This window comes from Schistocerca serialis, chromosome 8 (genome assembly GCF_023864345.2).
Source record: "Schistocerca serialis cubense isolate TAMUIC-IGC-003099 chromosome 8, iqSchSeri2.2, whole genome shotgun sequence".
Taxonomy (NCBI): domain Eukaryota; kingdom Metazoa; phylum Arthropoda; class Insecta; order Orthoptera; family Acrididae; genus Schistocerca; species Schistocerca serialis.
In genome coordinates, this window is record NC_064645.1 from 484,753,716 (window position 1) to 484,778,946 (window position 25,231).

Here is a 25,231-nt window from a genome sequence, read left to right on the forward strand (position 1 = left end):
AGTTTTGGAAACTCTTATTCGTGAACATACCAGTGCACCAGATGAATCCGCTATTCGTAGTTTTATAGAGAAATTTGAAGAAACTAGTTAAACAGTAGGCATCAAAAGCCCTGGATGCCCTGCAAGTGGCTGGAGTGTGGCAAATGTTGTTGCCGTGGTTAGTCTGTGAGTCCGGGAAAATCATATCGCAGCCATGCTAAAAAATACACTGTGTCCAGTAACTACGCACAGAATCTTAACAAAGCATCTGCACTTACACCCGTACAGAGTTAAGTTAACATAGGAACTTAAACCAGCGGATACCGACATCAATTTGTGTAATACATCCCGGAAAAGGAACGAGGGAGCCGAGCCATGGTTTCACAAAGCAGATCATTTTCTCAGATGATGGTCACTTCCATTTAAGCAGCTTTGTGGACAAGCGTAACTGCCGAATATAGGAATCAGAGAACCTATGAGTAATTCACGAAAAAGGCATGCATCCTCAGCGAGTTAGGTTATGGTTTGATATGCGCTTAATAGGTCCTTACTTTTTTGAAGAACAAGGAAGCGCTGTCACGGATATTGGAGTTCCTTATCTCACGATGCACACTGCTTTCGCCTGGCTCCGTTTGCATCAAAAGAACACTGAGAATGTATGATTCCAACAAGACGGCGCAACTTGCCACACTTAAGGAGACCTGTTTCGTAAAAAATTCCGAGACAAGCTGATCTCGTTACGCAGAGACAAAACCTACCCACCTCGGTCTTCTGACCTGACACCCAAAGTCACGAGTTTACCTGAATAAACCCCTTAATCTGTTGGAACTCAAACAAGAAAGTCGACATGTTCTCCACGAAGCTGACTGGGAAATGTGTGAACGGGTGATGGAAATCATAGTTGTGCGACTGGATTCGTGATTTTCTGTCAGAATGGTCACGGTTCTACTACGAACTCGAGTACAACTCAAGTAACATCTGGCGCTCCCCGAGGAAGTGTTATAGGTCCTCTGCTGTTCGTGATATACATAAACAATTACGGAGACAGTTAGAATAACACTCTTACATTGTGTGCAGAAGCTGTCATTATTTAGCTTCTTGTAAAGTCATCAGATGATCAGAAAAAATCGCAAAACTATTTAGGCCAGATACCTGTATGATGAAGAAATGGCAATTGACTCTAAAGAATGAAAAGTGTGCAGTCAACCACATGAGTACCTAAAGGAATTCGCTAAATTCCGAGTACACGATAAATCACAGAAATCTAAAGACTTTAAATTCAACTAATTACTTAGGGATTACAATTACAAATAGCTGAAATGGAACGATCACATAGATAATGTTGTGAGCAAAGCAAACAAGACAATACGGGTTATTGGCGGAACACTGAGAAAATGCAGCAGGTCTACTGAACAGATGCCTACACTATGCTTGCACGTCCTCTTCTGGAATATTGCTGTGCGGTGTGGGATCCGCGCCAGATAGGATCGACGAAGGACATCAAAAAGTTCAAAGAAGGGAAGCTCGTTTTGTACTATCGTGAAATAGGGGAGAGAGCGCCATGGATATGATACGTGAATTGGGGCGGCATCCATTAAAACGAAGGTGTTTTTCATTGTGGCAGGATATTTTCACGAAATTTCAGTCATCAACTTTCTTCCCTACTGAGGGAAAATATTTTGTTGGCGCCGACCTAAATATGGAGGAATGATCATAATAAAATAAGAGAAATCATAGCTCGCACTGAAAGATTTAAGTGTTCACTTTTGCCGCACGTTGTTAGAGAGTGGAACTGTTGAGAAACAGTTTGAAGGTGGTTCGATGAACCCTCCGCCAGGCACTTAATTGTGAACTACAGAGTATTCACGTAGATGTAGATATAGATGTAATTTTATGGACCTCGCGATCGCGGGTAGTGCTAGTAGGGGTGGGGATGGTGCTGAGCCCGATATTGTGTTTCGCGTTTAAATGTCAACATGTCCTGAAGAGAATCATGACTTTTGTTTTCTTCTTTCTAATAAATAAATTCGATTTATAGTAATTCAAACTGGGCGTTATTTTTGACATGCCCTTTGCTATTCCATGTGTTAACTAGCTCCATGACAATCGTAATTTGTTGATCTGTTGAGACAAGCCACCTACCCTAACAGTCTGAAAAAAGTTGCAATAATTTATAGGAAAAATTAGTTATAACAAAAAATTCATACTCGAAATTTCACAATTTGTCATTCTAGGAAATCTCAGGGAAAAAAGTGTCAAACGTGTATGTTCTCAGGTATGTCAGATAGGGAATTTGTAACTAAAATATTTTTTATGATTAGACCCTTGTCTATCCATGTGTAACTCAAAGAATCACACAAAATGATTATAGCTTAGAGCTGTGTTTTTCAAACTGTGGGTCGCCACCCGCTGGGGGGGTCGCAAAGCCTTGTTCAGGGGGTCGCGCTCGATGGAGAAAGCAGTTGCAGTATGGATGATAACGTATGTTTCATGGCGGGCTGCACAGATCTTCTCAGAAACTTGTCTATTTTATGCTCGCTCGGAGCGAAGCGCTAAGGCAGTAATCACGTCCGTACTTGCTGGCGTACTCGGACAACTGATTGCAGTGACCGGAAACGCTCGACTATGCCCTGGCTGACTCCTTCTCACGCCCACGCCTCTACCGCGACAAAGAATATTATATCTCTGCCCACAGAGCATTGCAACCTCTTTTCATATTGCTTTCTTGATCAGTATAGTATCAATAGAAAGAAAATTAAATACGTGGCCTTTGAAATCGCTGAAATACTTTTGTTATGGTTCTGGGTGTCGCCAGAATATTTTTACTCGGAAATCGGTCGTGTGTTCAAAAAGGTTGAAAAATACTGGCTTATAGCAACAGGATCAGGGAGCTATATTCCACCTCTGGACGGTAGGGCTTGTTTTAGTACATTGGCATCTATAAAGTGTTAGCAATAGCGTTTAAAGAGCCAAGTGATAGTCGTTTCTCAGTCAGCTCTCAACGATATGGTCGTTTAAATTGCTAATCTCAAAAGTAGGAGGTAGATGTTTCCGTGGCCACCAGCACTGATTTCCTGACGACTTTCTTCAGCGATGATTTCATGAGCATCTCTGTTTTTTCATACCTTTGAAGCAAAGGTACTTGTTGTCAAGCGCAAACTACACATATATATAGACAACAATGTATTCCAGAATTTAAAATGTGATGCTGACATGTGAAACAATCTGGTATTCTTAACACGTCTTGCTGCCTGTTCTCAGTCATACAGCTCCCCCATTTTGTGTCGTGAAGCTGCTCTCAAGCGATAGTTTGCAAAAATATCTGGAGATACTTTGCTGCCTATACATGAGGACATACATGTACTTAGTAAAAACAGACTTTCCACCCGTCACTCACCTCTACAATGTGCGAAATCTCTGGTCGACAACGGAACAACAACAGCAGACCGATGAACATAAATATGGAAGAACAGCTGAATATGCCCTGCATCTCGACAGGGACACCAAGGCTTGAGGTTCATCACAGGATCTGGTCCACACTCAACAGAATAAGGACAAATAGGGGAAGATATGTTGACTCAGTGTACGAGGGTCATCCAATAATTAATGCTCCACATTTTTTTCTCAGAACATATTTATTGTTAAGAGTCAGAATTTGGTAACAATATACATCAACATGTCTTGTCCATATCCTATTATTCTGTTTATTCTACGTAGTCTCAATCATGTTTTATGGCAGTGCGCCAACATTGTGGAAGAGCACATATTCCCTGCTGGTAGCCAGGTTTCACTGCATGACTGACACTCTCGTCATCTTCAAAGTGTATTTCCTGTAGTGAATCTATAAGCGGCCCAAAGAGATGGAAGTCCGAGGGTATGCACTGTAGGGTGGATAAGGCAATGACGTCCAGCCAAATTTGGCGATGTGTTCCCGGGTTCCCACACTTGTTTATGGGTGTGCATTATCGTGTTGGAGAAAGATTTTTCCTGGCTTATTGTCCGATCGGAGACGTCAGAAGCGGTTCTTCAGTTTATTCAGAGTCTTCACGTATGCCTCCGAATTGTTGGGTGACCCTCTTAATATCATACTCTCGAGAATAACGCCATCACAATGCCAGAAGACCGTCGCCACGACTTTTCCGGCAAAGGGGGTTGTCTGAATTCCTTCTTTTGTGGAGAAGGGGGATGATGCCACTCCATGGACTGCCTTTTTGTTTCAAATGGTTCAAATGGCTCTGAGCACTATGGGACTTAACATCTACGGTCATCAGTCCCCTAGAACTACTTAAACCTAACTAACCTAAGGCCATCACACAACACCCAGTCATCACGAGGCAGAGAAAATCCCTGACCCCGCCGGGATTCGAACCCGGGAACCCGGGCGCGGGAAGCGAGAACGCTACCGCATGACCACGAGCTGCGGACCCTTTTTGTTTCCGGCGCAATGTGGTGCACCCAGGTTTCGTCCCCCATAACGATCCGCGACAGAAAGGGCTCTCCGTCGGTCTCAGAATGCTCCAAAAATTCAGATGAAATGACATTTCTTTGAATCTTGTGTTCCGCTGTGCACAATCGTGGAACCCGTCGTGAGCACCTCTTTGAATAACCGAGAGTCTCGACCATTGCAGACGCACTTCCAATGCTGACCGACGACTGTAGAGCCAGTTGTCGAGTTGTGATTCGCCGGTCGGCACGAATAATGGCATCCGCACGATTCAGCATGTCTGAAGCAGTGGCTCAGACAGGACGACCCGAGCGTGGCTGATCATGGAGCTCTGTTTCTGCATTTCGTGAGGCTGTAACTTTCTTTACCCATCACCCAACTGTACTCCTATAAACTGCAGCATAGCCATACACTGCACACAAACGTTTATCGATGATCACCACGCTTTCTTTTTCTGCATCCACAAGGATTCAATAACAGCATGCTGCTTGTATCGTGAGTCGTATGCAAAGCCATTTTGACGCTGTACTACGGCCCTGTCATCTGCCAGAACGATACGAAGCTTCACCGCCGCACAGAAAAAAACATCAAATGTGAAGCACCAACAAGGAAGTTTGTCTGTGTATATTAATGGCTTTTTAAGAAAATGTGGGGCATTACTTATTTAACGACCTTCGTACATATGGGGATTGACAACATCGCCCAGCTGTTACTGGGGTGCAGAACGACAAACTATTCAGCATATCACACACACGTGCCCAAATCGATCCGGAGGAGTTCCTGTTAGCAACTAGGGCATAAGCTGTGTGTATTCAGCAGCTGAACATAAGCCTGTGATCTTTTGTTCTTTCTAAATATTGTAAACGTAATCAACATGACTTTCTTTCTATGTGGTAAATACCTGTGTAAGTATTTTTAAAGAGAAAATGTTTCCTTGTGTGATATGATGCTAGCCATACGCTATACGCTAAATACATAAATAACGTCTCCCAAGTTTTAGGCATAAATTTCAGATTTAATGTACAATAACAGCACACAGTAAACAGTTATATACATTGTCAAGAAAAGAGGGCTTTTAAGGTATACGAAATAGTTTTGAATAAGTCATCTCAAGAAAGAGGTCCTACTACGTAATTTCCGACAACCAATTGTTGAATTACACTTTTTCAGATTAAAATTCAATAGGAGATGTTATAAATAAGGATGGTTTTGTAGAGATAGATACCATAGTCTTACTCCATCCATACGTTACATTTCACGAAGGACCGACACTGACTACAACTGAATTGTGGGGATGAAATGTATTTAGTTTGTGTAGAAATAGTGTTCTTGGAATTTTGAACTAGAAACCTGGCCCTGTAACTATTATAATTATCACTGTTGGAATCCGAGACCTCTTTGGAAATACACTATATATAACCGAACCTATAGTATATATGTATTGTATCATTATTGTGTGTTTATACATCGGACACAGACACATTAACGATACACCTCCATGCACTGCGCAAAGTCTGAGCCCTAGGCTTTCGAGCTACGACACATTATTTCTACCCGTAGGAACACAGGAGCACCGTCCGGTTTTGCTTTGTTCACTCTTCAGAGACTTCTCATTTCCGCAGTCACAGATATTTGATTTCTCTTTTCATTACACCGCATCGCGGATATCACAGTTCTCAAATAAGACAACGAGATTAACTGCGTTCTTCTTTAACGGACGAGATGCGATCCAATCTTACTGTGTCGTTGTGGAGTGAACGGCTGCGGAACCAATGAAGTCGATCCCCGCCGTTGGCAGCTCCATAAACAGGGCCATTGCCGAGGACCTCGCTTATCTCAATAAACCGTGATTATTCTGGGTTTGAGAAGCGCATAAGAAGATTCACGTTGGAGAGTGGATTCAGGGAGTTGTCTAAATGGAGTTACGTTACTAATGGCAACATTTTTGTGATAAGAAGGGTTCTACGTCGTTAAAATGTGACATTATTCATCTGAATTAATACATTCGCCTAGAAACTGACGTAAGACACTTGTATTTTAGAATGGAAGGTTGTGTTAGTCATGAAGTTCATCCCAGTTCTCCTCGCGAATTTACACGGGTTCTTCATGATCTGTGACAATGGGTGAAATTTTAATCAGGGCTAAATAGCTGTGAAAGTAAAACATCTGTCGCTGAGACAGCCGCTGCTTTATTTAGAGAGTGAGAAAAATTACAAAATAATTTGAAATATTAATTATGTGTTGTTACTATATAGGGAGCTGCCAAAACATGGGGATATATTTACTAGGAACACACTTTGTGAATGTATGTGTCAATTATCATGTTCAGAAGAAGACTTTCTACAACTGTGCAGCATTCTCCATCAAAACATCGAGGAGTTACAGCATACTGATATTTTTTTGTTTTTGCTTAGTTTTGGGTAGCTCACTTCGAGATTTGAGATCCCAAACAGCAATCACAGAAAAAAAAGTAAAGATCAGACTGTGGTAAGATGATATTTGTTGACAAGAAATTAATAAAAAATACTTTGTTTATGTGGACAGTGTGTCAAGGGCTGTGACTGATTATATGATACCTAAAAAACTATTAGTTTACTTCTTTAGCCGCTATTTCACATATTAATAACTGAATCGTCATCAGATGGCCTTCAAAGTTATTATATCATGGAATGTACATGTGGCATGCACATGTGTCATGTAGTGGCAGAGAGAAATGTGACAAGAAGGTTATGTGTCATCTTGCACTAGTAAAAAAACTATTAGGGTTATCCACAACACTGAAGCTGTTTAGACATTAACAGGAAAGTTCAGCATCAGCTAGTGACAGTAATGTAAGAACAGAACCATCAAAATAAGACTGCATGGGATAGATTACATATCTGTTACATGTATAAAATCTAGTGTATGTGTGTATGTCTGGGATCTTCTCCCAAATTCCTTGACTAGTTCCAACCAGATGCCACACAGAAACATCAGGCTTCATGAGTATCAGCACTGTATTGTTTATAGATTCCTATTTTCAACAGGAGTGGAATTATGGGCGAAAATCCTTTTTTTCTGTCCTCTTGCAAATAGGTTGCTCTGCAGAACCTGCCCAGTCAGCCTTCTCTGCAGGGCAGCATACACATCAGGGGCAAGAAATCGTTTTCTGGGCTCCAAGGCGTAGGCTGCCCTGCATGAGATGCATGTTGTGAGAGTACTATCAGCATGCTTTATTGAACTGTTTTACAAAGACTACATGTGCCGATGAACATGGGTGGGTAGTGGTAATGGACAGAGTGAGGGAGAGGGGCAAATGGAAAGAGTGTGGGGAGCAGCAGAAGATGCATAACACAGGTGAAAGGTGTAGAGGAGTGGGGGGCAAGTGGAAAAGGAAGAGGGGGGCATAGATGGGAAGAGTAAGGGGAGGAAGAAGATATGTTCAGGGAGAGGGGATGGAGGAAATGGTAAAAAGAGAAGGGATTGAGGGATTGAGGAAATGAAGAGACAGAGATGGTGGGGAGGAGGAGATAGACAGATAGATGAGGTAGAGAGACAGAGAGAGGAAGAGGTGGACACACAGAGGGGGAGGACAAGGTATGTTCCATATACACTCCTGGAAATTGAAATAAGAACACCGTGAATTCATTGTCCCAGGAAGGGGAAACTTTATTGACACATTCCTGGGGTCAGATACATCACATGATCACACTAACAGAACCACAGGCACATAGACACAGGCAACAGAGCATGCACAATGTCGGCACTAGTACAGTGTATATCCACCTTTCGCAGCAATGCAGGCTGCTATTCTCCCATGGAGACGATCGTAGAGATGCTGGATGTAGTCCTGTGGAACGGCTTGCCATGCCATTTCCACCTGGCGCCTCAGTTGGACCAGCGTTCGTGCTGGACGTGCAGACCGCGTGAGACGACGCTTCATCCAGTCCCAAACATGCTCAATGGGGGACAGATCCGGAGATCTTGCTGGCCAGGGTAGTTGACTTACACCTTCTAGAGCACGTTGGGTGGCACGGGATACATGCGGACGTGCATTGTCCTGTTGGAACAGCAAGTTCCCTTGCCGGTCTAGGAACGGTAGAACGATGGGTTCGATGACGGTTTGGATGTACCGTGCACTATTCAGTGTCCCCTCGACGATTACCAGTGGTGTACGGCCAGTGTAGGAGATCGCTCCCCACACCATGATGCCGGGTGTTGGCCCTGTGTGCCTCGGTCGTATGCAGTCCTGATTGTGGCGCTCACCTGCACGGCGCCAAACACGCATACGACCATCATTGGCACCAAGGCAGAAGCGACTCTCATCGCTGAAGACGACACGTCTCCATTCGTCCCTCCATTCACGCCTGTCGCGACACCACTGGAGGCGGGCTGCACGATGTTGGGGCGTGAGCGGAAGACGGCCTAACGGTGTGCGGGACCGTAGCCCAGCTTCATGGAGACGGTTGCGAATGGTCCTCGCCGATACCCCAGGAGCAACAGTGTCCCTAATTTGCTGGGAAGTGGCGGTGCGGTCCCCTACGGCACTGCGTAGGATCCTACGGTCTTGGCGTGCATCCGTGCGTCGCTGGGGTCCGGTCCCAGGTCGACGGGCACGTGCACCTTCCGCCGACCACTGGCGACAACATCGATGTACTGTGGAGACCTCACGCCCCACTTGTTGAGCAATTCGGCGGTACGTCCACCCGGCCTCCCGCATGCCCACTATACGCCCTCGCTCAAAGTCCGTCAACTGCACATACGGTTCACGTCCACGCTGTCGCGGCATGCTACCAGTGTTAAAGACTGCGATGGAGCTCCGTATGCCACGGCAAACTGGCTGACACTGACGGCGGCGGCGCACAAATGCTGCGCAGCTAGCGCCATTTGACGGCCAACACCGCGGTTCCTGGTGTGTCCGCTGTGCCGTGCGTGTGATCATTGCCTGTACAGCCCTCTCGCAGTGTCCGGAGCAAGTATGGTGGGTCTGACACACCGGTGTCAATGTGTTCTTTTTTCCATTTCCAGGAGTGTATATACGGAATGCAGGTCTGCAAAGCTATAGCGGAAAGGCTATAATAATCGTTCTAGTCCGAAACTCAGCTTTCCCTTTTCTCACACGATATACTGGCAACTATGGATGAAGGGTGACAGGCAAATTCCATACCTCTGGACTTCCAGAAAGCATTTGGCACGGTGCCCATTTGCAGCCTGTCAACGAAGGTACGAGCATATGGAATAAGGTCACAGGTAAGCGAGTGGTCGAAGAATTGTTAAGTAATGCAACCCAGTGTGTTGTCCTCAACAGCGAATATTCATGAGAAACAAGGTTATCGTCAGGAGTGCCCCAGAGAAGTGTGGTAACACCGCTATTCTTCCCTATATACCTAAACGCTTTGGCAAACAGGGTGGGCAGCAATCTGTAGTTGTTTGGTGATGATGCAGTGGTGTACGGTAAGGCGTCGAAGTCGAGTGACTGTAGGAAGATACAAGACGAGTTAGAGAAAATTTTTAATTGGTGTGATGAATGTCAGCTACATCTAAATGTGGAAAAATGTGAGTTAATGCGGATGAGTAGGGAGAACAAACATTTAACTTTCGGTTACAGTATTACTAGTGTCGTGTTTGACACAGTTAGGTCGTTTAAACATTGGGCTTAACGTTGCAAATCGATACGAAATGGAACGAGCACGTGAGAATTGTGATAGAGAAAGCGAATGGTTGACTTCAGTTTATTGGGAGAATCCTAGGAAAGAGTGGTTCTCCTGTAAAGGAGACTGCATGTAGGACACAGGTGTGACCTAATCTTGAGTACTGTTCGGGTCTTTGGGTTCCATACCAGGTCAGATTGATGAAGACATAGAAGCAATTCAGAAACGGGTTGCTAGATTTGCTACCAGTAGGTTCGAACAACACGTGTTACGGAGATGCTTTGGAAACTCAAACGGGAATCCCAAGAGGCAAAACGACGCCTATTTTGGAGAAACACTGTTGAGAAAATTTAGAGAATCTGAAGCTGAATGCTGAAAGATTCTACTACCGCCAACATACATTAAGCGTAAGGACCACGAAGATAAGATCCGAGAAATTAGGGCTCATATGGAGCCAAATAGGCAGTCGTTTTTCCCTCGCTCTATTTTTGAATGGAACAGGGAAGAAAATGACTAGTAGTGGTACAGGGTACTCTCTGCCAAGCACGGTACGGTGGCTTGTGGAGTATAAGTGTAGATATAGTTCATCATCATCTTCCTTTCAAGGATTAGGCGACTTGTTTCGAACTCACAGAGATAATCATTTTCACTTTTTCGAGGTCTTCCAAAATCTGTTTTCCCATTCGGCTTGTAGTTCAGGATCTTCTGAGGAATTCTGTGACCTGCAATTCTCATGAGGTCTCCAATCTTCACAACATTTTTGCATTTTTTCATTCATGATGAAAATAAGGCTATAATAATATATTTGTGTATTTGTCATACTATTATTGATGGTACGGATTTTGTGACGATGACCTGAATGAAGTGCTTTTCGTTTTCTTTAGAAGGAAATCTTTAAAACGTTTATGTGTGATATCCACTGGTGAACGATAAATATAATTAATTTAATCATATATTTTACTTGGTTTTGTAATGTGTAAGCGCTGAACACATGCTCGGCTGAGCACGTATGAATATACAGGAGGGTGAATCATAATTGAGGAAAAGCATTCCAAGGATTGCATATTGATTTGCACCACTGCCGTTAATTATTTACTTTTGTGTACGTATTGTTTACAAAAGAAATATTAAACATTGGATGCTACAGTGGAAACCTCAGAGTCATTTAGACACTTCACACAACCACTGATGTTACACATGAAACGCCAGAGTCGTCATTTTCCTCGGCTTGTGAAAATCTCTTCTCATCGTAGAGTACGGAAACTTCACAACCACATGTCGCCGAAACTGCTGTTGCGTAGAGACTGCTGGCACGTAACACTGGAGCTATAAGTCGAGACAACGACCAGTCACTCAAGAAACAATGTGGCGCGGGTCACTGCGACACGTGCCGATTGTGCTGTCTCGCCGCTCTTTCCGACTGGCTTCTGCAGGTGCTTCCTGCACATGGCAGGTGAGAACACTTGACATATTATTTTGTGCTTGTAGCTGATGTACAAGATATACACTACTGGCCATTAAAATTGCTACACCACGAAGATGTGCTACAGACGCGACATTTAACCGACAGGATGAAGATGCTGTGATATGCAAATGATTAGCTTCTCAGAGCATTCACACAAGGTTGGCGCCGATGGCGACACCTACAACGTGCTGATATGAACAAAGTTTCCAACCGATTTCTCATACACAAATAGCAGTTAACTGGCGTTGCCTGGTGAAACATTGTTGTCGTGCCTCGTATAAGGAGGAGAAATGCGTACCGTCACATTTCCGACTTTGGCAAAGGTCGGATTGTAGCCTATCGCGATTGAGGTTTATCGTATCGCGACATTGCTGCTCGCGTTGGTGGGGAACCAATGACTGTTAGCAGAATATGGAATCGGTGGGTTCAGGAGGGTAATACGGAACGCTGTGCTGGATCCCAACGGCCTCGTATCACTAGCAGTCGAGATGACAGGCATCTTATCCGCATGGCTGTAACGGATCGTGCAGCCACGTCTCGATCCCTGAGTCAACAGATGGGGACGTTTCCAAGACAACAACCATCTGCACGAACAGTTCAACAACGTTTACAGCAGCATGGAGTATCAGCTCGGAGACCATGGCTGCGGTTATCCTTGACTCTGCATCACAGACAGGAGCGCCTGCGATGGTGTACTCAACGACGAACCTGGGTGCACGAATGGCAAAACGTCATTTTTTCGAACGAATCCAGGTTCTGTTTACAGCATCGTGATGGTCGCATCAGTGTTTGACAACATCGCGGTGAACGCACATTGGAAGCGTGTATTCGTCATCGGCATACTGGCGTATCACCCGGCGTGATGGTATGGGGTGCCTTTGGTTACACGTCTCGGTCACCTCTTGTTCGCATTGACGCCACTTTGAACAGTGGACGTTACATTTCAGATGTATCACGACCCGTGCCTCTACCCTTCATTCGATCCCTGCGAAACCCTACATTTCAGCAGGATAATGCACGACCGCGTATTGCAGGTCCTGAAGGGGCCTTTCTGGATACAGAAAATGTTCGACTGCTGACCTGGCCAGCACATTCCCCAGATCTCTTACCAATTCTAAACGTCTGGTCAATGGTGTCAGAGCAACTCACTCGTCACTATACGCCGGTCACTACTCTTGATGAAATGCGGTATAGTGTTGAAGGTGCATGGGCAGCTGTATGTGTACACGCCATCCAAGCTCTGTTTAACTCAATGCCCAGGCGTATCAAGGCCGTTATTACGCCCAGAGATGGTTGTTCTGGGTGCTAATTTCACAGGACCTATGCACCCAAATTGCGTGAAAATGTAGTCACATGTCAGTTCTAGTATAATATATTTGTCCAATGAATACCCGTTTATCATCTGCATTTCTTCTTGGTGTAGCAATTTTAATGGCCAGTAGTGCAATTTCCGCCGTTTGTGAGTCTCACTGTGCGTTAAAGAAACGAAGAAACATCTTGGCCTAGAAACAGAGAGGCACACGTTGCTAAAACGTTCTGTAACTCAGGTATATTTGATCTGATGATTGTATTGTTTATACGATCGTGTCTTTTGTTGTTAGATTTTCGCCAACGGCCATACAAGGTGGTTAGTTACGTATCACCTCCTCCATTTCGACAGCTAAGAAATGGGTAGATGTATTAGAAAAACGATGTAATATCTGTGGTTGGGGTAATAAACTTAATCTATAAAGTATGCTTCGAATATTGTTTTTTTTTTATACTAAAATGCCACCACAATAACTGTTCTAGGCTCTTTGTTGAATAGTGGTGCGGTCGTATTCGTTGATTAATAAAATAGTAGTACCGAATTACCTGAACATGAGCAATGTATAAATGCTAGGAAAGTGATGGGGCAACATAGACTAAACCACTGTAGAGATGAACTGTTGACAACATTTACGCCTACAAAGGTCGCTACAGTGAGTAGTCGATTAGATTTCAGGGGCGTGATTTGTTGAGTTCATAACCACTGTCACTCCAGACATGTTGGAGAGGACGTGCGTGGAGTGGAGATGGATTAGACTCACATAGTACAGCAAAAATGGCTCACCTTAAAGTACTGCCAAATATTACCCTCTTTCACCTCTGACAGTAAGTTGACGTGTGGAGGATATTGAGAAGAAATCGTTGCATGCTCCTATTCTTTAACTGGACGGTGCTGTGGAGATACTCAGACGATTCATTCACAGTGGGACCAAAGGAGAACATACCTTGAAGGAGTTTTTACAGCATCCTACCTTCAACTCTGAGATTATAATGTTTATAATGAGAAAGAAAGGATGTTTGGCTTCTTATGGAGTCTGTCGACAGAAAGAGATTAGGTGTTTGGGGAATTTTGCTGATACTAAGCTCATCTAAAAGAATTTTTACTTTCAAGCGTACAGCTATCACCAAGCTTTGCGCATTCAGGACTTAACAGTTAAGAATAACGAGAATGGATAAAATTTCTTGCGCTGAGTCAAATGATGTATACAGGAAGCACGTGGATGAAAACGGTGCACAGAATATCATCGGCACAACGGTATTCTTCAACTAAAGAAATCTATACCTTCAGGAAACTGCATTTCCACACGGTGCTCAGTGAATTATCAGAAAGATTAGATCACTACCACAGCTTAATCCCGTTTTTTTCAACCTGTTTTCCTTTGCGTCACGCCAAAGTACGTCTCAAACTTTCGTTACACTCCTATATGAGGTTCTTGTCCTATGTGCATAAAAGAAACCATATGAAGTTCATACAACACTTTGTTTTATGATTATATGTATAATCACGTGTAATGATGGGCAATGTCTTGCAAATTGGGTACTCCAAGAAATGACATGGAGATAAATTTTTGATCTGGATGTTTTATCTGCGCAACATTAGAGGACATTAAAAATCTCTCGACACACCCGATGTGTATTCCGTCACAGCGGTTGAGAAACCGCCCTGATCAATCGAAGCAAGGACGTCGATTTAGAAGTGGAATCTTTTTCAGTAGTGAACATAACTTGTAATCCCAAAAACAGATTGTGGACGTATGCTGTTTTAGGGGCATATTAGAATGAGAGCATACAGCAAGTCAGTCTTCTGGCTAGTCTGATGCGGCCCGCCAAGAAGTCCTCTCCTCTGACTGGCTCTTTGTCTTAGAGTAGTAGCACTTGCAGCCTACGTCCTCCATTATTTGTTGGATTCCAATCTCTGTCTTCCGCCATAGTTTTTACCCTCTGCAGCTTCCTCTAGTACCATGAAAGTCATTCCCTCATGTCTTAACAGATGTCCTATCATCCTGTCCCTTCTTCTTGTCGGTGTTTTCCACATACTCCTTTCCTTTCCGATTCTGCGCAGAACCTCCTTATTCCTTACCTTATCGCTCCACCCAATTTTCAACATTTGTCTGAAACACCACATCTCCAATGCTTCGATTTCTTCTGTTTCGGTATTCCCACAGTCCATGTTTCAGTACCACGCAGTGCTGTGCTTCAAACGTACGTTCTCATAAATTTCTTCCGCAAATTAAGGCCTATGTTCGATACTAGTAGACTCCTCTTTACCAGGTATTCCCTTTTGGCCAGTGCTGGTCTACTTTTGATGTCCTCCTTGCTCCGTCCGTCATGGGTAATTTTACTGCGTAGGTAGCAGAATTCCTTAACATTATCTACTTCGTGACCATCAGTCCTGATGTCAAGTTTCTCGCTGTTCTCATTTCTGCTATTTCTCATTACTTTCGTCGTTTTTCGATTTACTCTCAGTCCATATTCTGTACTCATTAGATTGTTCATTCCGGTCAGAAGATCGTGTAATTATTGTTCACTTTCACTCAGGATAGCAACATCATCAGTGAATCGTATCATTGATACCGTTTCAACTTGAATTTTAGTCCAAATCCTGAACCTTTCTTTTACTTCCATCATTGCATCTGCGATATGCGGGTGAAAGACTACAGCCGGCCGTTCTGGCCGAGCGGTTCTAGGCGCTTCAGTCAGGAACAGCGCTGCTGCTACGGTCGCAGGTTCAAATCTTACCTTGGGCATGGATGTGTGTGATGTCCTTAGTTAAGTTAGGTTTAAGTAGTTCTAAGTCTAGGGGACTGATGACCTCAGATGTTAAGTACCATAGTGCTCAGAGCCATTGGAACCTTTTTTTGAAAGACTACATTCCTGTCTTACACCGCTTGTAATCCTGGCATTTCGTTCTTGGTCGTCCACTCTTCCCTCTTGGCCCTTGTACATACTGCATATTATCCGTCTCTCCCGATAACTTTTCTCAGAATTCCGAACATCTTGCACCATTTTACAGTGTCGAATGCTTTTTCCAAGTTGGCAAATCCTATGAAAGTGTCTTTATTTCTCTTTATTCTTGCTTCCATTATCAATGGCAATGTCAGAATTGCCTCTCTGGCACCTTTACCTTTTCTAAAGCCAAACTGATCATTGTCTAACACAGAGGTGCGTACTGTGTAATAATCCACCTAACGATTCCTCTGTCCAAGCGTACACAGTGTGACCTTTTCACATCTAGACTCGTTTTTAATCGCTAGCTGCCCGTTGTAACAGTAAACATGTGTAACAAATCAAATATTTTGTATATTATTCGGCGAATACGTTGACTGCACAGCCCAGCGAATAAAATAAAATAAATCAAGTAAGATAGGAATGAGTTCGAAATCCTACAAGCTGTTTGCTACATATGTCGTTACAGCATGTTCTTCGCATTTTTGGAGCCGCAACTCAAGTCTGTATCTACAGTACAGTCCCCAAAATGTGTTATTGTGTAGCGGATTGTACGACCATAGGGCACGATAATCTTTTTCAGCCGTCCGCACACGGACCTTGCTGTCGAACTGAAATTCGTACGTTAGCCTCTATTAACACTCACTTTCCCTGCATTTTCCATATGCTAGTCATGTTGTATACATAAATAAAAACTTCAATATCGAAAGACATAAGGTAAAAACGAAAGTAACAAATGGTTCAAATGGCTCTGAGCACTATGGGACTTAACATCTGAGGTCATCAGTCCCCTAGAACTAAGAACTACTTAAGCCTAACTAACTTAAGGATATCACACACATCAATGTGTGTGTGTGTGAAATCTTATGGGACTTAACTGCTAAGGTCATCAGTCCCTAAGCTTACACACTACTTAATCTAAATTATCCTAAGGACAAACACATACACCCATGCCCGAGGGAGGACTCGATCCTCCACCGGGACCAGCCACACACATCCATGCCCGAGGCAGGATTCGAACCTCCGACCGTAGCGGTCGCACGGTTCGAGACTGAAGCGCCTAGAACCACTCGGCCACACCGGCAGGCCGAAAGTAGCATGTCCAGTCAATGAGGTCATCGGCTTACAAACAAGTAGTGCAATAAAATTTACTATAGTTCTCCACATGAGATAAAAATTATTTCGTAATACTCACTTTTAGAATATCCTAAGATCATTCTTAATTCATCAAAGTTACTATTCAGCAGCATAATTTTACAACATGTGAAATACAACACTTAACGAGAAAGTGCAAAATATCTTACTGCAAATAATGCATGCTATTTTGCAGATCAAGCCAATCGAACAAACTTATTCCTCAGAAAGAATACACTTTTATTAAAGTAATAAGAAAGCATCAGAACCTATCAGAAAACGCGAAGGCTAGTAAAATTTTTTTTTGATGCAGCGAGACTCTAACCATGAGCACATCATCCGACATCTTTGAATTCTACGACGCTACTCTCTGTAGTCCAACTGTGGCTGTTGTATAACCATACCGTCTCCTGAAAGTTTTAATCGTAGCTGAAAGGTTTAATCGTACATACGCTATTATCTGACATTTAAACATGACAAATTGTACGAAGAATATTGCATTTCTTACGGATCCTCAGCGTGCCGTCGCCTTGAAACGGCAGACTTTCAGAACAAGTAAGTTACAATAATTCTTTAACTACCAATAGGTCTATAACGTTCCTAGTCAGTTTATTACAACAAATCAAATGCTTAACGACAGATTTCCGACAGATCCTCAATTTTCTGATGATTAGAAACAGCATATATACACATGGGCTTCAATCGAAAGCCAATATGGCATCCCAAGAGTCTGCACTGAAGAGACATGACACGCATCTCAGTGGACAACGTTTAAACGAAAGTACCGCATATCTGTCATTACTCTATTCCTGTGCAAGTTCGGAAAAACTCCCCAGCGTGCTTTTCTCAAGCTATAACGTCAGGAACGCGGCATGTTCAACGTTCGAATGCACGGCCTGTTTGCCGAGACATTTACTTCCTTTCTTTTCCAGTCACTAGTGGGACACGAGCTGCAACGTTGTCGAAACCCTTCTGTATAAAACCTACTTGTAATTTATCCATGTTATAGGTTGTTGAGCTCCGTGGCTGTAGATCATATTATTTGAAGAAACACAAGAAATTCGTGTATTTTTATTTATGCCAATACGCGTTTCGGGCTTTTCACCCATCTTTAGTTGGTGTAATGCGTGACTCAGTCATCGACAGCAATATGGATGCTGCAGACGGCCAACGCAAATTAACAATTTTATTTAGCTACGATATTAGGCTTGCAGTATATTTACGATATATTTCCGTTTAGGTGTACTTCTTTCTACACTGGTTGATGTTGCTGCGATTTTCGCCTGTACAATCGTGGCAGTCACTTTTTCCTTGTGTTTTGCACAGAAACACCACAGTATCTGGCATATTGCCAACTTACATTTTCTTTTACATGGGAAAATTATATACGCGGTCGAAGCTACATTTTACTAACAGGTTCTGAAAGTACTATTTCTAGTTTGAGCTTCTGCACGAATTTGCTGGATGCTGGTATGGTTATTTAATTAGTGTAGTAGTGACTGGTTCATGAAACTACGTTGATTATAATAAAAATAGTACAGTATATTAAAGAATTAATATTACATATTTTATTCTTTGTACGAGGACGTAATATATCATTTATACAATCATTTACATGGTTCAATTAACAAGTCAGTACTTCACTTATGAAATAACCAAACTAGCATTCAACACATCCACGCTAGTTAATTTCAGTTTTTTAGTGTTACAGAGGCTTAAACTACAAATAGTACTTCCGGAAGCCGTATGTAAAATATAATTTTGACCATAGGTACAATTTTGATATGCAAACAAAAATGTCAGTCAACATCATGGCCGGTACTGAGCTGTTCTGTGCAAAATCGAAATAACAACTAGTAGAGAGAAAAGACAGTACATCTAACCAGTAACATATGACAAATACAACTCGCAAGGTATAGCAGCTAAACGAAGAAATTAATTTCCATAGGCCAGGTGTAGCATACAAATATCTCTCGATGATTTAGCGGTGTACAGCTGAAAACTATATATATATTTTGCCAATTTAAGATGGGTGAAAGCCCGAAACGTGTACTGGCATTAATAGAAATACATAAGAAAGTGGCTGGGTTGATGTATTTTTTCAAATAACTACTTACTCCAGTTTTATTCTCTTGTTCTCCCTCGAAATGTATGGTGTAGGAATTAATGTGCTTTGTGGCTCTTATTGAAAAGTGATATCTGAGAACTTTGAATCTTACAATGTATATGAAGCACAACGCCTTTCTTGTGCCCGCTCCCGCTGGCGTCTGTTGAGAGTTTCAGTGACGCACTTGGTCTAACTATAGAAACTAATGATTAATTGCACCAAGTTTTGAACGTCCTGTAACGCTTCCGTTAATTTAACTTGGTAATCGTGTGATAACGACGAAAAGCGTCTCTGCCTCGTGATGGCTGGGTGTTGTGTGCTGTCCTTAGGTTAGTTATGTTTAAGTAGTTCTAAGTTCTAGGGGACTTATGACCACAGCAGTTGAGTCCCATAGTGCTCAGAGCCATTTTGAACGAAAAGCGTTCAAGCACCAATCGAACAAAAGTTTTGTGCCCGATGTCCTTCGTGGATGAATCGTGTATCCTTAGAAAACTTCCGTTGAGTCTCAGTGTGACATCTGGCTTCTCCACAGCTGCATACTGTACATGAAATGGTGCTTCATGACAGTGACTGACTGCAACGCCAAACTGCAGTTTGTGTAGAATATCAAGCCTTTTCGTCTATTTATGCGGACTGCGTTACAGTCATTTCTTATAAGAACTGTTAGTGTAATGTCTTAAGTCTGTTTATTGATGACTGTTTTCGGAAGGCTTGTCCATTATCTAATCACCGGTGCATACACTTTGTGGTGACAAGAGTCATGGGATAACGATATGCACATATACAAATGACGGTAATATTACTGCATAACGTATAAAAGGCAGTGCATTAACGGAGCTACCATTTGTACTCAGGTGAATCACGTAAAAATGTTACCGACGCGATAATGGTTACACGACGGGTAGTATCAGACTTTGAACGCAGAGAGATATTTCAAGCTAGATGTATGTGACATTCCATTTAGGAAATCGTTAGGGAATTCAATATTCGGAGATCCACGTTGTCAAGAGTGTGTCCAGATTACCAAGTTTCAGGCATTACCTCTCACCGCGGGCAACACAGTGGTCGGCGGCCTTCACTTAACGACCGATGGCAGAGGCGCTCACGAAGAGTTGTCAGTGCTAACAGACAAGCAACACTGCGTGAAATAGCCACAAAAATCAATGTGGGACGTACGATGAATGTATCCGTTAGGACAGTGCGGCAAATCTGGCATCAATGGTGCATGGCAACAAGACGACCGACCTGAGTTCCTTCGCTAACAACACGACATCGCCTACAGCGCCTCTCCGGGGCTCATGACCATATTGGTTGAGCTGTAGACGACTGGAAAATCGTGGCCTGATCAGATGAACCTTTATTTCAGCTGGTAACAGCTGATGCTGGGGTTCCAGTGTGGCCGTGGAACCAAGCTGTTAAAAGGGCACTGTGCAAGCGGCTGGTGGCTCCTTAATTGAGTGGGCTGTGTTTACATGGGTTGGACTGGGTCCTCTGGTCCAACTGTACCGGTCATTGACTAAAAATGGCTATGTTCGGCTAGGTGGAGTCTATGTGCATCCATTCCTGGACTGCATGATCTGAAAGAACGATGGAATTCAGCGCCTCTCCGGGGCTCATGACCATATTGGTTGAGCTGTAGACGACTGGAAAATCGTGGCCTGATCAGATGAACATTTATTTCAGCTGGTAACAGCTGATGCTGGGGTTCCAGTGTGGCCGTGGAACCAAGCTGTTAAAAGGGCACTGTGCAAGCGGCTGGTGGCTCCTTAATTGAGTGGGCTGTGTTTACATGGGTTGGACTGGGTCCTCTGGTCCAACTGTACCGGTCATTGACTAAAAATGGCTATGTTCGGCTAGGTGGAGTCTATGTGCATCCATTCCTGGACTGCATGATCTGAAAGAACGATGGAATTCAGCGCCTCTCCGGGGCTCATGACCATATTGGTTGAGCTGTAGACGACTGGAAAATCGTGGCCTGATCAGATGAACCTTTATTTCAGCTGGTAACAGCTGATGCTGGGGTTCCAGTGTGGCCGTGGAACCAAGCTGTTAAAAGGGCACTGTGCAAGCGGCTGGTGGCTCCTTAATTGAGTGGGCTGTGTTTACATGGGTTGGACTGGGTCCTCTGGTCCAACTGTACCGGTCATTGACTAAAAATGGCTATGTTCGGCTAGGTGGAGTCTATGTGCATCCATTCCTGGACTGCATGATCTGAAAGGACGATGGAGTTCAGCGCCTCTCCGGGGCTCATGACCATATTGGTTGAGCTGTAGACGACTGGAAAATCGTGGCCTGATCAGATGAACCTTTATTTCAGCTGGTAACAGCTGATGCTGGGGTTCCAGTGTGGCCGTGGAACCAAGCTGTTAAAAGGGCACTGTGCAAGCGGCTGGTGGCTCCTTAATTGAGTGGGCTGTGTTTACATGGGTTGGACTGGGTCCTCTGGTCCAACTGTACCGGTCATTGACTAAAAATGGCTATGTTCGGCTAGGTGGAGTCTATGTGCATCCATTCCTGGACTGCATGATCTGAAAGGACGATGGAGTTCAGCGCCTCTCCGGGGCTCATGACCATATTGGTTGAGCTGTAGACGACTGGAAAATCGTGGCCTGATCAGATGAACCTTTATTTCAGTTGGTAAGAGCTGACGGTGGGGTTGAAGTGTGGCCGTGGAACCTGTAACAACAACGACACTGTACTATTGTACATATAAATAATTTTTCTTCTTCTGATTTTTCGGTAAACTAGTGTAATTGATGTTCTGATTTCATTTCTTTTTTGTTTCATGTCATTGTGTTAGGAAAACTGTAAACGAGTTTCAATGTGAATATTAATGTTTATGTCAAATGTCAAGTAATATTGTAACAGAATTGAAATGTAAGAAACGTTGAAACTGTTGTAAGATGTTTAAAATTGTAACTGTGCGTCTGGTCCATAGGTAGGCAATGTGTTAGGATATGTAGAATGCAAAACCTCGGGTGAATACCCTGTCTGTAAGGGAGCGGTGAAAGGTGGATGGAAGGCGAGCGCGGGAAAATGCACGCGGGCACTGCACGGCACAACGGGCACAGTAGTAGTTGAAGTTTGGCATTGGTCTGAGCAACACGTTCTGGAGCGAGGAGGCACTCCTGGAAGACGTAGTTTCATTGAGCCTCGGGTATGCCGTTCCAACGCCCACACAGCATGGCAAAATTCCATAGGCACTAAATGGAAAAGTATTGCGACGCTAAGAAGAATTAAAGTGCCGATACGTCAAGAGTCATAGCTGTGGTTGTATGTGTGCTCTGTGCCTCGCCATCTCGCCGCCCGCCGACCGCCGCAACGATACAAACAGGTTGAAACTTTTAGTACTGTACTCGTATAGACCAGAGAGTGAACTGTTCAATAACAACTTAAATTTTACCAGAACTTTCCTATCATTGAATTAGCCTCACAACTAACCTAGATAGGGTCCTTTCCAACTGTTGTGCAATCCAAGTGTCCCGAAATGAAAAATTTAATTTTGTGTTAATAATAATTACTTGCTGACCTAACTATGTTAGGATGGTGTTTAAAGAACTGTTTTGTTAATGAACCAGTAAATGAATAACGAAGGTCTAACGAAGTTGAAAGCTTACTTTAATATTGATATAATAATGAAGTTTAATTATTTCGAGACAGATATAAAGGTATTTAAATGAGAAGTAAATAAGATAAAAAGAGTAGTAACTCATATACTGGAAATCTTGAACGCATGATAATTTCAGTAATTAATTTTTTTAATATAGTGTTCATAACAGTTTCAGGGTCTCCCCCCCCCCCCCATCCTTTTATTCATTTGAATTATGAAGTGTTCCACATTGGTTTGACCAGCAAAAGTTAAAGTCAATATATAAGTCAAAATTTATCAGTGTTTTATCTTTATCAAAATTGACATTTTGTGTGTGGCTCGAAAGTGCTATTTCTAGGGTAAGCTATGCCCAATTTTAATCAGATCAATAGACAGTACGAAGTTTTGTAGTATACATTATAGTGTAGTGTTATGTATTCATGGTTTTTCCATATCAGTACAGAAAGTGAATCTATCAGTTCAATAGATTTTCTGGTTCTAAAATTTACTATATAATGCAGTGTTACTAAGTGTTGTTTTGCATGAATATACACCAACTTGTACAGGGAAGAAACTCAGTTAATGGTTCAAATGGCTCTGAGCACTATGGGACTTAACATCTATGGTCATCAGTCCCCTAGAACTTAGAACTACTTAAACCTAACTAACCTAAGGACAGCACACAACACCCAGCCATCACGAGGCAGAGAAAATCCCTGACCCCGCCGGGAATCGAACCCGGGAAAAACTCAGTTAATGCCTAATTAGGCTGGCGACCTTATTATAAACAAATTGGTAGCATCTTCTGTGTTGCTTTTTGTCCGTCCTGACGTGTAGTTGCATTTCGGACTTGCTTGACGTATCATTGTTATTACAGAGTGGGTGTAAGTCTGATTTGCCACCATTCAGGTACACGCGGTCGATATCTATACAAAAATTCTGTCTCGTAAGGTAAACCCCACTCACTTACCATAGTACAGGCTTTAATGAGTGTTGTGTGCCCCACGCCCAGCGTTACAAACCAAGCTGTCAAAAGGGCACTGTGCAAACTGGTGGTGACTCCTTAATGGTGTGGGCTGTGTTTACATGGGATGGACTGGGTCCTCTGGTCCAATTGTACCGGTCATTGACTAAAAATGGCTATGTTCGGCTACATGGAAACTATTTGAGTCCATTCATGGACTTCATGATCCCAAACAACGATGGGGTTTTATGGATGACGATGCGCCATATCACCAGGCCACAATTATTCGCGACATTCTGGACAACTTGAGGGCATGATTTGACCACCAATCGAACCTTTGTGGGACACAATCTTGCGGGCTTTCAAATAAAATGATAAAATGGTGTTGTGGTGGCCCTCAACTATGTACCCTCAGACTTAAAGTTTAAACATCAAAAGTTTTGGCTGGTTTCATTGTGTAGGGGCTGGGATACGTAGTTGCCGCATTACAGGCCAAATACTGCTGAGTCTACAGTATACGATAAGAATACACACAAGTCGAATGGTCTAAGATTTCTGTCATTCGGCAATTGCAAATTATGAATGCTACATATAAATTTATAAATGAAAGATTGCAATTAAATAAAATCTGCAGGTACTAATTTAACGATTTTAAATGATGAGTACGATAGTAGAAGTGCTTTTGAGAATGCTGTATATTTCTGCAAAACACTTACTGGTGTCGATGGTCCAGCAATTAAATAAAATATAAGTTAAATAACAGAGAAACAATAGATTCTTACTTCACGTAATTAGTTATGAACAACAACAACACAGCTCGCGAGATATTCACTTCTGAACGCATACTACATCTTCACTGCAGAAGCCACAGAAATCACACAAGAGCACAGATCGGCACTCCGAAATATTTCTATCCTCCACAACAATGCGCAAACTGCTCCACTGTCCAAGTCTTTTCGCCGACTGTGTGTCTGTCGCGCTGTACCGTCCCCGACTCCCTGTCCTCTTGCGTACTGTCCTCCACTTCCATCCAGTCTCCCCATTCACGAGCGCTGTGATTGGCTAGAGCGCTCCCACCATATCTCCAAGTCAACGCACATTAACAACATAATGAGACAGATTCAAAATACTAGATTTACATTTAAGTAACTTGAAACTAAATAAATATTCCTGTGACTGGACCATAAACACGCTCTAACATACATTATTAAATACATAAACAAATTAAATAAACATATATCAAAGGACTAGCAAGCAAAAGTAGGCCGGTAGCCTAACGTCTCTGTGCTCTCTAAAACACAGTAAATAATTGACCAATGTCTTCATGAATAGTGTACATTGAATATAAACAAAGACATAGACAGATATTTATAAGCATGCTGCTACCGTTTTCTCGTGTAACTGTGGGTACTTATGGCCTGACGCGATCGATAGTAATCGTCCAATTTGACCTCCGATGACTCATGTCCTATTGAAGTTACATGCCTATAATTCATTCCAATTTAGGTTTACACTAACAGCTTTCTAAAAACACATCGATCGACGAAATCGGAGGAAGCGTTTAGATTTTGGAAATTCGTTGCTGGGTGTTACTTGTATAATTTACCATCAGATACTAAACTTTAAACTAATAAAGATATTGAAAATCTGATTACACCATCAGAA